The sequence below is a fragment of the Leptonychotes weddellii genome, chromosome 7 (genome assembly GCF_054177405.1).
Source record: "Leptonychotes weddellii isolate Sample4059 chromosome 7, ASM5417740v2, whole genome shotgun sequence".
Classification (NCBI taxonomy): Eukaryota; Metazoa; Chordata; class Mammalia; order Carnivora; family Phocidae; genus Leptonychotes; species Leptonychotes weddellii.
Window position 1 is genome coordinate 92238487 of NC_138375.1, and position 12500 is coordinate 92250986.

General features: G+C 40.0%; 1 pseudogene; it reads left to right on the top strand.

Moving 5' to 3' along the window:
• Window positions 1–3666: 3666 nt before the first annotated feature.
• On the top strand, window positions 3667–4131 carry LOC102738892 (large ribosomal subunit protein uL23 pseudogene; annotated as a pseudogene).
• The last annotated feature ends 8369 nt before the right edge of the window (window positions 4132–12500 follow it).

Sequence of the window (12500 nt, forward strand, 5' to 3'; positions counted from 1 at the left end):
ACAAAGGAGATGAGAGAGCCCAGCACTGTTCCTGCTCAGTGGCCCAGGAGTGGGACAATAGAGGTCTGAACTGGGGGTAGTGGGAATGGGAAGAGGGAGCTGTTTTTGAGAGAACTGGTAAGATCTAATGATTGATTTACTACTCAGGAGAAAGGAGAAGGAAGCCTCGGATAGAACGCTGACCTTTCCTGAGCCCTGACTATGTGTCTAGACATTGTTCTAAGTACTTCCCAGGTATTAACTCCGTGAGTTGTCACAACAACCATGTGACACAGATCCCATCAGCAGCAGCGTCTCCTTTGCACATGGAGGGGAAACAAAGACACGGAGCCATGATGTAACTTGCCTCAGATCACACAGCAGGTGAGTAGCAGAAATGGGATTCAAACCCATGCATCTGGCTGTGGGCCCCATGCTTCTCCCTCACTGGCATCCTGCTTCTCTTATAATCTCTTCTGGGCACGGGGCCCTCCATGTGGGTGTTTGACCACTACATCTCTTGGCACCTTCTTGAGAGTCGAGGAGGGAAGTAAGCAGGAGAGTGGTACTTCCTGCCACACGGCTGTCAACTGGGCTGTTGCCAATAAGCAAGTGGAAGAACGAAGACTGGAACCCAGATGTTTTGACCCCATCTCCAGGGCTCCGGCCAAAGCCTCATCTCTATATTACGAGCAGAAAAAAAACAAAAAAGTAAAGTTCATTAACCAAAATAGTACAGTTGGAGCAATGGGGAAGATGTAATTTTAGAATTTAGGATGAAAAATGTAACATTAAGCACTGTCAGGAAGTTGCTTTTCTCACTTTACATTCCATAGAATCCCTGAGGCGCTGGTATATCTAAAGGAGGAATCATTCCTCTCCTCAACAAGGGAGAAGATTCTGATAGCCATCGTATAGCTTTACATTCCAGACAGGTCAGAAAGAAAAAACACACCTTCTCCTAGAGGGAAAGCATGATCGATTCTTAAATTGGGAAAAAGGGATTGTAGGAAGGAAACCTATACTCAGAGAATCCTAATAAGGTTTTAAAACCTCTTCTTCAGTTGTCCTGTGACACCCTTTCGAGCTGGCTTACACATTAAGAAACCAGAAAGATAAATATCTTTAGCATCACAAAATTAGAGGCTGATAAGCATCATCAGAGAATCAGGTTCCGCATGAAACAGCTCAACCAGAAAGCCGGGACTGCATGGTATCTCTGTTTAAGTACCTAAAATTGTTTCCCATTCTGCAGGATATAATAAATTCTTGACTTGGTTATACTCAAAGAAAAAGGACCCAGTGTTCCTGAATTTAATAAAATCCCCATACTCTAGTTCATTCTCTCTCCTGAGTCCAGTGAAAGAATACAAGTCTTTCAGCAACTCAGACTGAAGATGTTCATACCAACACCGGGTTCCTGTGCTTTTGCTGCTGAGTTTTATTTTAGGACCAGCCTGTGGTGTAGTGCGGTCTCTCTGTAATCTCTTTAGGCAAGGCTGTGCCACTACAGATCTCTTGGAGGAATGACGGCATTAGCGAGGCTAGCTTGCTCTGGAGTATGCTGGAAGCTATCATCTGAGGATATGATCTCTCCATTCTGCTATGTCCTGCAATCCTAATATGTGATTCATGTCTGCAGAGTACTTTGTACTTTCCAGAATATCAGGAGTTCAGGCATTAAAAGAATAATATTATACCCTGCAGTGGACCTGCTCAGGTTCCCGGGTGAGGTCCCATCTCTTGTCTCTCGTGGGAGAATGGATTGTGTTCCCATTTTCCCATGAGGCGGGTTTAGAGGACATCCTGCTTACATGGGTCTGTCTCCGAACCAGGGAATATTGTTACCAAGCGTCTCTGGCCAATGGAACACACCTTAGCAGCACTTACTGTTGCTTAGCTACACAGATGAGGGAAGTTGTGATGTAATTGCGGGCCCTCACATAACACTATCGTTCCTGAGTGATTGCTTCCAACAGAGCTGCAAATTCAGGAAATGTCTTGTCTTTATGGCATTTTATCTTCACTGTTGAGAATCAAATCATCTTGAGGAAGTTGAGGCCACAAAACAGAAAAGAACTTTTAAACACTATCTTCTTCCATTTCCCTAACAACCTTTGACGTAAGCAGAGTAACCCACCTGCTTTACAGATGAAATTTTACTCAGAGAATTTAGGCCCTTGGCTTCAAAGGTGCATACCCAGGGGTATGGTAAAGCTCAGTCTAGAACTTTCCACTGATTTTGCTGCTGCAACAAAGCATGTGTCCACCCTGTAGCCCTAGTGGATTTAGCGGGGTTCCCTTGACAGATTCTTCCTGGAGTTTAGCAGGTCTTTGCTTCTTGTAAAGATCTGTGAAGTACCCCCAGTATATACTGCCTCACGGGAGTTGCTTGACTCTGTTTTCTGTATCACATTCTTTCTAATGGCCACGAGTCTAGGAACAGGACTTGAAGAGATGTGGGCAGGGGGGATCCCATGGACCAAGGTGGGCTGTGAGGTATCATCTATATTTCCTGGTGCTGGTGGGGGCTTGTGTAAGGAAATATGGAATTATTCTCCCTCCCCACCCCTTCTAGCCCAAGCCTTTCATATGATGGACTACTTCAACCCAAGAATTGTAACCATTAACAAGCAGGATTTAAAAGCTCAGCTGCTTTCAGTATAACTAAAAGAATATTTTTCAGGAACTTGGGATTAGGGAAGGGGTTACAATCAAGATGCAAAGCACAAATTATAAAGGAAAAGGTTGACCTTTTTGCCTATATTAGACTTAAGGCAATTATATGATAAATGACACTGTAAAAATTAAATGACAAACTACAGACCAGGAGAAGGTATTTGTTAAGTATATAAAATAAGTATTGAGAGTATGTGACAAAAAACCCCCCAAACTCCTGTAAATCACTATTTTAAATGATAACCTACTGGATAAATGGGCAAATTATATGATCAGGCAACTCACAGAAGAAGAGATTCCCAAAAGGTAGTGAGCATAAAAAAGATGATGCTCAACTTCCACAGTAGTTAGGGCAAGGCAAATTAAAACCACAGAATTTATTTCACACCCACTGATTCACAAAAATGAATTACCCTGGTAACAGTACTTGTTGGCAAGAATGTAAGGAAATAGTTGTTGTTATGATTATTTACATTTTAAGTGGAAGTGTAAATTGCTAGGCTCACCTCCGGTGGTGACTTTGGCCATAGCTGGTATGTGGGAACATGTCCATGTCCTACAATATGGTATCCACTATGGTATAGCTCCTCTAGAGAAGTGCATGCGCATGTGCATCAGGAGACAAGTGCATGGATGTCCTGTGGAGCAATGCTTGAACAGAAAAAAAGTGGAAACAAGCTGTCCCTCAGTAGGGAAATGGCTGAAGAAACTACGGTTTTTCGTATGGTGGAAGAATCAGAAGCAATTGTAACAAATGAACTGGAGTCTCTATGTACAAAACTTAAATACTGGTGAGAAAAAAGCAAGTTGTGAGATGATATATAAAAACTGAAGCATAAAACAATAGCATAGATCATTTATAGATTTAGACATATGGAGCACAAATATGAAAAATACATAGGAAGGATTCCTACTGCCCAGTAGTAGTTACCTCCCGCCAGGAGAGAAAAAGGGATGGACTCTGCTCTGGGCCCCTGGAAACAAGCCTTGGAAATCCCTTTCACAAAGATGGCACCAAAGGCTAAGAAGGAAGCCCCTGCCCCTCCCAAAGCTGAAGTCAAAGCAAAGGCTTTGAAGGCCAAAAATTGGTGCTGAAAGGCGTCCATAGTCACACAAAAAAAGATCTGCACGTCACCTAAATTCCGACGACCCAAGACACTGCGTCTCCGAAGGCAGCCCAAATATCCTTGAAAGAGCGCCCCCAGGAGAAACAAGCTTGATCACTATGCCATCAAGTCCCCCTCCCCCCCACTGAGTCAGCCATGAAGGAAACAGAAGACAACAACACACTTGGGTTCATTGTGGATGTTAAGGCCAACAAGCACCACATCAAACAGGCTGTGAAGAAGCTCTACGACATGGACATGGCCAAGGTCAACACCTTGATCAGGCCTGATGGAAAGAAGGCGGCATATGTTCAACTGCCTCCTGACTGATGCTTTGGATGTTGCCAATAAAATTAAGATCATCTAAACGGAGTCCAGCTGGCTAAATCTAAATATAAATTTTTTCACCATAAAAAAAAAAAAGAAAAGAAAAAGGGATGGAGAAGGATCAGAGTGGGGCTTTAGCTGCATCTGTAATGTTTTATTTAATTACTTTTAAAAAGAGAAATCTAACGCAAATATGGCAAAATGTTACGGGTATCTGTTACATTATTTTCTTTTTTAAAAACTTATTTATTTTAGAGAGAGAGTAAGCATGTGGGTGGGGGGAGGGGCAGAGGAGAGGAGAGAGAAAGAATCCTAAAGCAGAATCCCTGCTGAGCATGGAGCCTGCCATGGGGCTGGATCTCACGACCCTGAGGTCAGGAATTGAGCTGAAATCAAGAGTCGGCCACCCAACGGACTGAGACACCCAGGCACCCTGTTATATTATTTTCTTTTTCTTTTTGATATTTAATAATTAAAATATCTCAGATGAGACATTTGGCTTTATGTCTGAAGATGCCTTGTGCCAAGACAAAGTTTAAGTGGCTCACTATTACTTAACGATGTGTACTATAGAGCAGACAGTAAAAATTCCAAGGGGGTGCACAAACACATGAACCCAAAGATCTGAGGGTGTCTTCATGATGGAATGTTAGAAGCTAAATGTTAAGACATTTACCTAATGTTGCTTAATACTGAACTGTAAGTGACTTGATAAAAAAGAATGTCTCTGTATTCCCTACTGCTCTTATCACAGTGCCTTTTATAGAACATTGGTCCAAAAAATATGTATTGAATAGAATGAATAAATAAAAGAATAGATGGATATTCTTTTGGAATATAATGACTATTTTAGACCTGGTCACAGTTTGCTTGTCTCACAGCAGCTTCATTTACAATAAAAATTTTGGGGTTTATCTTTCCCTATTTCGTATATTACAAGTGTTAATAGAAATGGAGGTAACTATTTTATCCCATGTAAATCTCTAATATAAACTCATATTTTTCTTCATGATGTGATTGTTGATTTCTTTAGAAACCAGTAGCATGTCAGAGCAGAGTAATTCTACATGGAGAAATAAGATAAAGTTCTAGAAGGAAGAGATACTATAAGGATCTCAAATTTCTCAGCTATACCTTAAATAGAAAATAAATATGGACTCATAGCACCCATGAATTAATAGCAAAATAATTTCCTGGGGACTAGGAGAAAGTGCTCTTTGCAGGGGTTGACCACCATCTTCTTGTAGCAGCTCCTACTGGAGGTGTTCAGGGTCCTCGGACACAGTGACTTTGAGCAATGAGGTCATGTCAATTTTTTTATTGAGGAAAAATCACCAAAATTGATGAATAACTCATGTTAACGAAATAGGAACAACTTATTGAGTGCCTACTGTGTGCTAAGCACCATGCTAAATGCTCATTTTTCTATTTTAGCCTCTTAACAGCTCTATGAGGAAGGTATTAGTGATTTCATGGTTATCCTTATAATTGTATTCATTCATTTGCATTCTGATATACTTCCTTGAATGAGAAAAAAATAGAATGGTGCTCCAGATTTTCTGTTAGAAGTTACCCAGAAGTTCAGGCACTCATTTGGAAGGTGGTGGCCTTGTGAATAGCAACTATGTATATCTTGGTGGGAAAAAAAATTAAGAATGGCTAGGCTAAAGCTAGAAATGTAACTGTGGGTAGAATTTCCCACCACTGGGGGAAATACTGGGTAGCACATTCATATATTTTTTTATTTTTGAAATAATGTGTTTAATTTAGGGTACATTAAAAAATTGTGACCAGCATATAAAGCCCTAATTTCTCATTACATAGGAGTAGTATAAGCAAACAACCAGAGGTGATTTACTTAATGACAACATAATGTAACATAATGAATATGAATACTGAATAAGGAACAGGAACAGGCATTATGAAGATAAGACAAAACCTTGAAGATGATATGTGAGCAACTGGCATTGGGGAGACAGGGTCCCTGCTGGGCCTGAGGTCTACAGCTAAGGCCAGAGGTATGTGCTGGTCTGGGTCAGTGACTGTTGGATTAGTACTCACCTGCTCAGACCCTAGCAATCTTCTTGCGACTTTAGTTATTCCTGATCGGAGTGTTCAAGAATGAAGTAAAGTTAAATCTGAATCGGACAACCAGGACCCTGATAGATCAGTTCTCCCTCTTCAGGACTGGCAGTCACAGATACTCAGGCAGAATTATGGGGCTCTCTGCCCTGCAGCCTTTTTATGGGTGAAAGTCCAAGGGCTCTTTTCAGCCAACTTTCTCTGGCGGAGGCAGGAATCAGTCCATTTCTCTTTGGTGTTGCTGATGTTTCTACGACCCCTATTTTATTTTATTGCAGTGGTTTTCTTTACTTCTCAGAGTTGAAATTTGTTCAGGGGCTCTGTATCGAGTACTATCTTTGTGCCAGGCACAGGGTGGACCAGGGATCCAGAGAGAAATATAGGCTCTTGCCCTTGGAGATCTATGGGGAAAATTTTTTTTTAAAGATTTATTTATTTGACAGAGAGAGACACAGTGAGAGAGGGAATACAAGCAGGGAAGTGGGAGAGGGAGAAGCAGGCTTCCCGCGGAGCAGGGAGCCCGATGTGGGACTCGATCCCAGGACCCTGGGATCATGACCTGAGCCGAAGGCAGATGCTTAATGACTGAGTCACCCAGGCACCCCTATGGGAAATATTTTTAAGGAGAATTCAAGATGCTAGTCAGGGAGGTGGACTAGATTTAGAAGCTGATTCAGGACAGATAAACTCAGAAAACAGCAAAGACTTCTAAGAGAATCTCCTTATATTATGCCATGATAAAGAAGGACTTGGATTGGAGAAAACTTCACACAGAATCATGGTTGCATATGGATGGAGATACCTTTGAAAGCTCAGGTATCCAGGTTTGCCCTTAAGCCACTACTGAAAGACAGTGGCTACCCTTATTAATTCCTAACATCCTCAGAGATGGAGTTTCCACATTTTTCTCCCAATACTTAAAAGCGGATATTTTCTAACGTCTCTCCTAAATCCCTCCTATTGAAAGTTAAGCCCACCTTCTCCTGAACAACAGCTGTCTGCTGTTTCTTTCAATATCATGAATAATTGGAAAGAATTTTTTCCAAGTCTGCCCTCTGCATCCCTAAATCTGTACTCCACTCCAAATTCTGCTATTCTCAGCACCTCTGGCCATGATTTCTATCATCCTGGCTCTTCCTTGTATTTTTTTTTTTAAGCTCCCAAACAGCTACACATCATCTTCAGTGTTTCCTTCTAACTATGTGAACATACATCTCTTTTGGTTTATTGTCCCTTCTCTCATATTTCAAATCTCTAAGGTCTTACATTCTCCCTTCTTATATTTTTTGCTTCTTCAAATCTTCCTTCTTCTTCAAATTCTAAATTTAAGTTTTATTTCAAGTCAAGCTTTTTTTTTTCTTCTTTTTTTTACCTTTTAGTTGGATTTAATTTTCTTCTCAGGGAATCAGTATTATCCCTTTTCCATGTATGCACCTGGGCAAGAAAAGTGAGCCCAGTGGTTTAAAGTAGGTTTTCCTGGGTCCTGAGGACTGGAGTCACACCATTCAGTGTGTGAGAACCAAAGGGAGAAAATTATCATTCTCCTACTTCGAGTGCTTTTTGGAGCGATAATTTCCAGGACGTGGATCTTTAGAGGTGCCGTAATGCCGTTGCTAGCAGGGAAGGAGCAGATGGAAAATAAATATACTCAAGGGTTTGGAAGCTATTACTGATGCTGGAGGCAAGTAGTCAGGCAACAGGAAGTAAATAGAGCAGAACAGTAGGAAAAAGATATTTACCTTTGGCCCCTTGAGCAACATGAGTCAGGAGCTAGGGGAGAATTGTCCCAGGGCTTCTGCATGCAGCAGCTTTAACAGGTGGCTTGTAGAATCTTCTAGCCATATAGCAATTGACTCCGAGCAGCTGCATCTTACAGACCTGAAAATAGCCTGAAAATGAGTTTTCTCTGTCCCAAGAGCTGCATAAGGCAGAGCTGGTGAGGAAGATGACAGCTGGACATCAGTGATATTTGAACAGCTCTTTACAGAATGCTTTCCACGCCCATCGTTGGAAGGGGGCCACACAACAACCCCATGAGGGACAAGGGGCAGATATCACTAATACTCTGTTACACAGAAAGTGAGCTCAAGGGGCTTAAATAAATTGCCCAAGCCATGTACTTACTTGTAATGTTATCCCATGCTTCCCAGGGCACAAGAGCTTGAGGGGAGAACCTAATAATAGTTTTTAAGCAGTATTAATTTAATCTTTACTCACCACCTTTTGGGGATTCCTGGCTTCCTAAAATGTAATAATAACAATAGCAATTATAATAAAAACATAGCTGCCATTGTTTAAACACTTACCACATGCTTTTCACTAATTTTTATTTTTTTATTTCTTAAGATTTTAAAAATTTTTAAGTAATCTCTACACCCAACATGGGGCTCTAACTTAACAACCCTGAGATCAAGAATCACACATTCTACCAACTGAGCCAGCCAGGCGCCCCAACCACATGCTTTTTAAGCCTCATAGCAATCCTAACACCTAACGGTGAGAATACTATCCCTATTTAACAATGAAAAAATGAGGTCCAGAGACGTTTAGTAATTTGCTCAAGATAACACAGTTAATAATTGGCTGTTTTAGGATTACAACCAAAGTATAATTCCAGAGTCACACATTTGCATCCAGAAAAATTCAGGGACTAATTTAAGGAGTCCCCAGGAATGTCCTCTTGTGCTCCTAAGCATAGCCCTACTGGCTACCAAAGCATTTCCTCTCCCAGATGGTGGCCCCTTGGGGCTGCTCTGACTCTTGGCCTTGGCTGGTGTGGGTCTCTGTCCATGGTGGTTCTGGCTGCTTCATCCCTGTCCCTGTTTCTCCAGCAGCCACTCCAGTAAAGAGGCCCAGTATGAACTATTCCTCAAGCAGCATGGTTGGTTTTTTACAGAGATTTCAGCAATAAAGCCCTTTATTTCTCTTCTAAAGAACTTGGGCATGGATCCAGAGAGGCAGGGCCAAACGGCTCTGATTAGCATGTCCTTTGCTCTGATCAACATAGCTCTTCCCTTTGAATAGCTGCTTCTCATCTTTACACAGATCATGTTCCCCAAATCTCCCATCCCTTAGCATACACCTTTGCCTTTCATGAAAATAGGGCCCAGTGGGGCAATCACACATGGCCAAGTAGGCAGACCTCTTACAGTTAGTACTTAGACTGTTAAACGTGAAGCCCCACTACACCCATTATTATGACCATTCTTATTATTCATGTACCGGATTCTCTCCCATTAAGTTGTGTTTGTGATTATTTTTAGGCAGCTCAACCTTGCATTCACACATACAGCAGAGCACCTGATATGTAGTTTATATGTATAAATGAATTAGTGGATGTAGGTCAACAAGACCAAGTGGTTCCTCATTAGTGCTGATTTCAGATTAGACTCCTACCAGAATCCTTACATCAGCCCACCTCATTTGCGCCTCAGGGTATTTACACTTGTTCCCTTTCACCAGAATATTCTTCTCTAGAGTTTTGCATGGTGTCCTCTCTCACTTCATTCAAATTCAATGTAACCTTCTCAGAGAGGTCTTCCTTGACAGCTCAATTTAAAATTGAAATTCTCTAACCCCTTACTCTGATTTTGTTTTTCTCAGTAGAACTCTTTTATGTTGGTTTATTGTCTATTTTACCTACTGAGTTCCATGAAGGTTGAGACCTTTGTTTTGTTCCTTATTATATCTTCATGGCCTTAAAAAGTCACTGGCAGATAGCAGGAACTCAGTAAATATTTTCTGAATAGGTGAATTAAACTGAGAAAGGCTTCCCACGAGGGGTGGGCAGCCACATGCAGAGGCTTCCTTCCTGTTTGTTAGGCACCACTCTAGAGAAGATGTTCAAAGCTCAACAGTCTGGTAACATTTAAAAGGTTGACTTCTCAAATAAGTTAATTGTTTATTGATCTCTTCTTGTTGCTCCTTGAAAATGTGTATCAAGATCTATAAAACTCTTAGTGCAGAGTCCATTATTTCCTGGTGTTTACAGCTGGACAATTTCATGATGAATGACAAGATGAAATCTTGTTTATCTGCCATCATTGAGGAAAAAGTAGATGTTTATGTAATGTAAGTTTATTTTTAAATACCATAACTAAAAAAAAAAAGCTATTTTGCTGATATTATAATATTTAACTACTTTTTGGACCTTTGTTTCTGCCCATAATGGAGTAATAATGAACAGATTTACCTTCTTGCCTGAAATAAGTGAAAAGCAGGACAAAATATAAGAAATAATGGTTATCAAGATATTGGACATTAGATAGTGAAAAACAGTGATCTATGAGAGATGCTACACAAGCAACATGAGTCCTATAATTGGCCCAAACTCACTGTCTTGAGACAGTTTCTAGGTTATGGTGCAGGCAGAGGAACCCAGGCCAGAGCTCAGCAGTCTCCTTGAGTATAAGGGGCTGAAGCCAGAAGTCCAGGCAGGCCAGATGGTTAAGAATTCATGGGACAGAGTACCAGACAGGAGAGAGATGCACACAGAAATTCAGAGGTCTGCTCAGGGTCCCCTTGAGGACTCATCTGAGTACTGACCCACTCATGCAGATATACAAAACAATTGCAATGGAGGGAAGAATCACTCAAAACAGGAAGAGGGAACAATCTCTCTGGCTCACCCACCACAGGGAATAGTGCCTTTTTTCACCAGGAGGGGTAGAAAATGTAATTCCTGGGTCATCAGGTGAAGTGCTCAGAAGCACTTCTCTCAGTAGCAGAACAAAATTAGTTTTATTCTAAATGCTGGTCTGGTCCTGCATAATAACGCATCAAAGTAAGGCCTGGAGTGTACAAGCAACTTGACTGCACTCCAGAACAAAGGTAAACAACCTGGTAAATACTTGGCATCTGGTAACAAGACCAGCAAAGAAACAGGGAAATACAACTCATAATAACGATAAAAAATTTATCAATAGAAATCAACCAAAAAATGACATAAATGATGGAATTAGTAGAAAAGGACATTAAAACAGCAATAGCTATGATTCAACATATTAAGTAGAGACATGAAGTATATTTAAAAAGACCCAAATTGAAATTCTAGAGATGAAACCAACAATAAAATGAAAACCACACTAGATCATATTAATGGCAGATTAGATATTACAGAAGAGTAGTGAATTTGAAGGCATAACAATAAGAACTATTCAAACAGAGAGGAAAAAAAATAGACAAATCTACAGTATAATTGGAGGTTGCAACAGCTGTCTCTAAAAATTGCTAGAATAAGTAGACCAAAATTCAATAAAAATATAGAAGACTTCAATAACACTATCTACCAACTTGGCCTAATTGATATTTATAGAACATTCCTGTTAATAACAGCAAAATATACATCATTTTTAAGAGCACAGAAAACATTTACCAAGACAGACCATATAACAAATCTCAATATATTTAAAATAATTTGAGTCACATAAAATATGTTCTCTGACCACAAGTGATTTAAATTAGAAATCAACAGAATTGTATCTCTAAAATCCCCAAATTTTTAGAAAATAAAGAAGCATAATTCTAATTAACCTAGGGGTTCAAGAAGAAATTAAAAAAGAAACTACAAAGTATTTTGAACTGAAGAAAATGAAAACATAACATATCAAAATTTGTGGGATGCAGTTTAAGCAGGATTAAGAAGGAAACTTATAGCACTAATTAACTATGTCAGAACAGAATAAAGGTCTCAGATCAATGACCTTAGTTTCTACTTTAAGAAACTTGTAAAAGAAGAGTAAACTAAACCTAAATAGGTAGAATAAGGAAATAATAATGATCAGATTACAATTCAGTGACACAGAAAAGAGAAAAACAATAGAGAAAAAATTAATGAGGTAAAAAACTGATTGAGATCAATAAAATTGATAACCATCTAGCCAGAGTGATCAAGACTGAGAGAGGTGATATCACTACAGACTGTAGAAACAGTCAAAGGATAAGGGAGAAGCAGGAACAGCTTTTTGACAAGAAAGTCAACAACTTAGATTAAATGGACACATTTCTTGAAAGATACAAATTACCAAAGTTCCCCCAAGAAAACAATAGATAACCTAAATATCCCTATAAGCTACTAAATTCAGGTTCGTAGTACATACATCTCACAAAGAAAAATCCAGGCCCAGATAACTTCACTGGTAAATTCTACCAGTTCTACATTTAAGAAAGAATCCAATTCTACACAAACTCTTCCAGAAAATTGAAAAGGAGAGAACATTTCCACTCATTTCATGGGGCCAGCACTACTCTGACACCAAAACCTAACAAAAATACTACAAGAAAAAAATATCACAAACCTAAGGTCTGGCTCCTGGCTAAAATTCTATG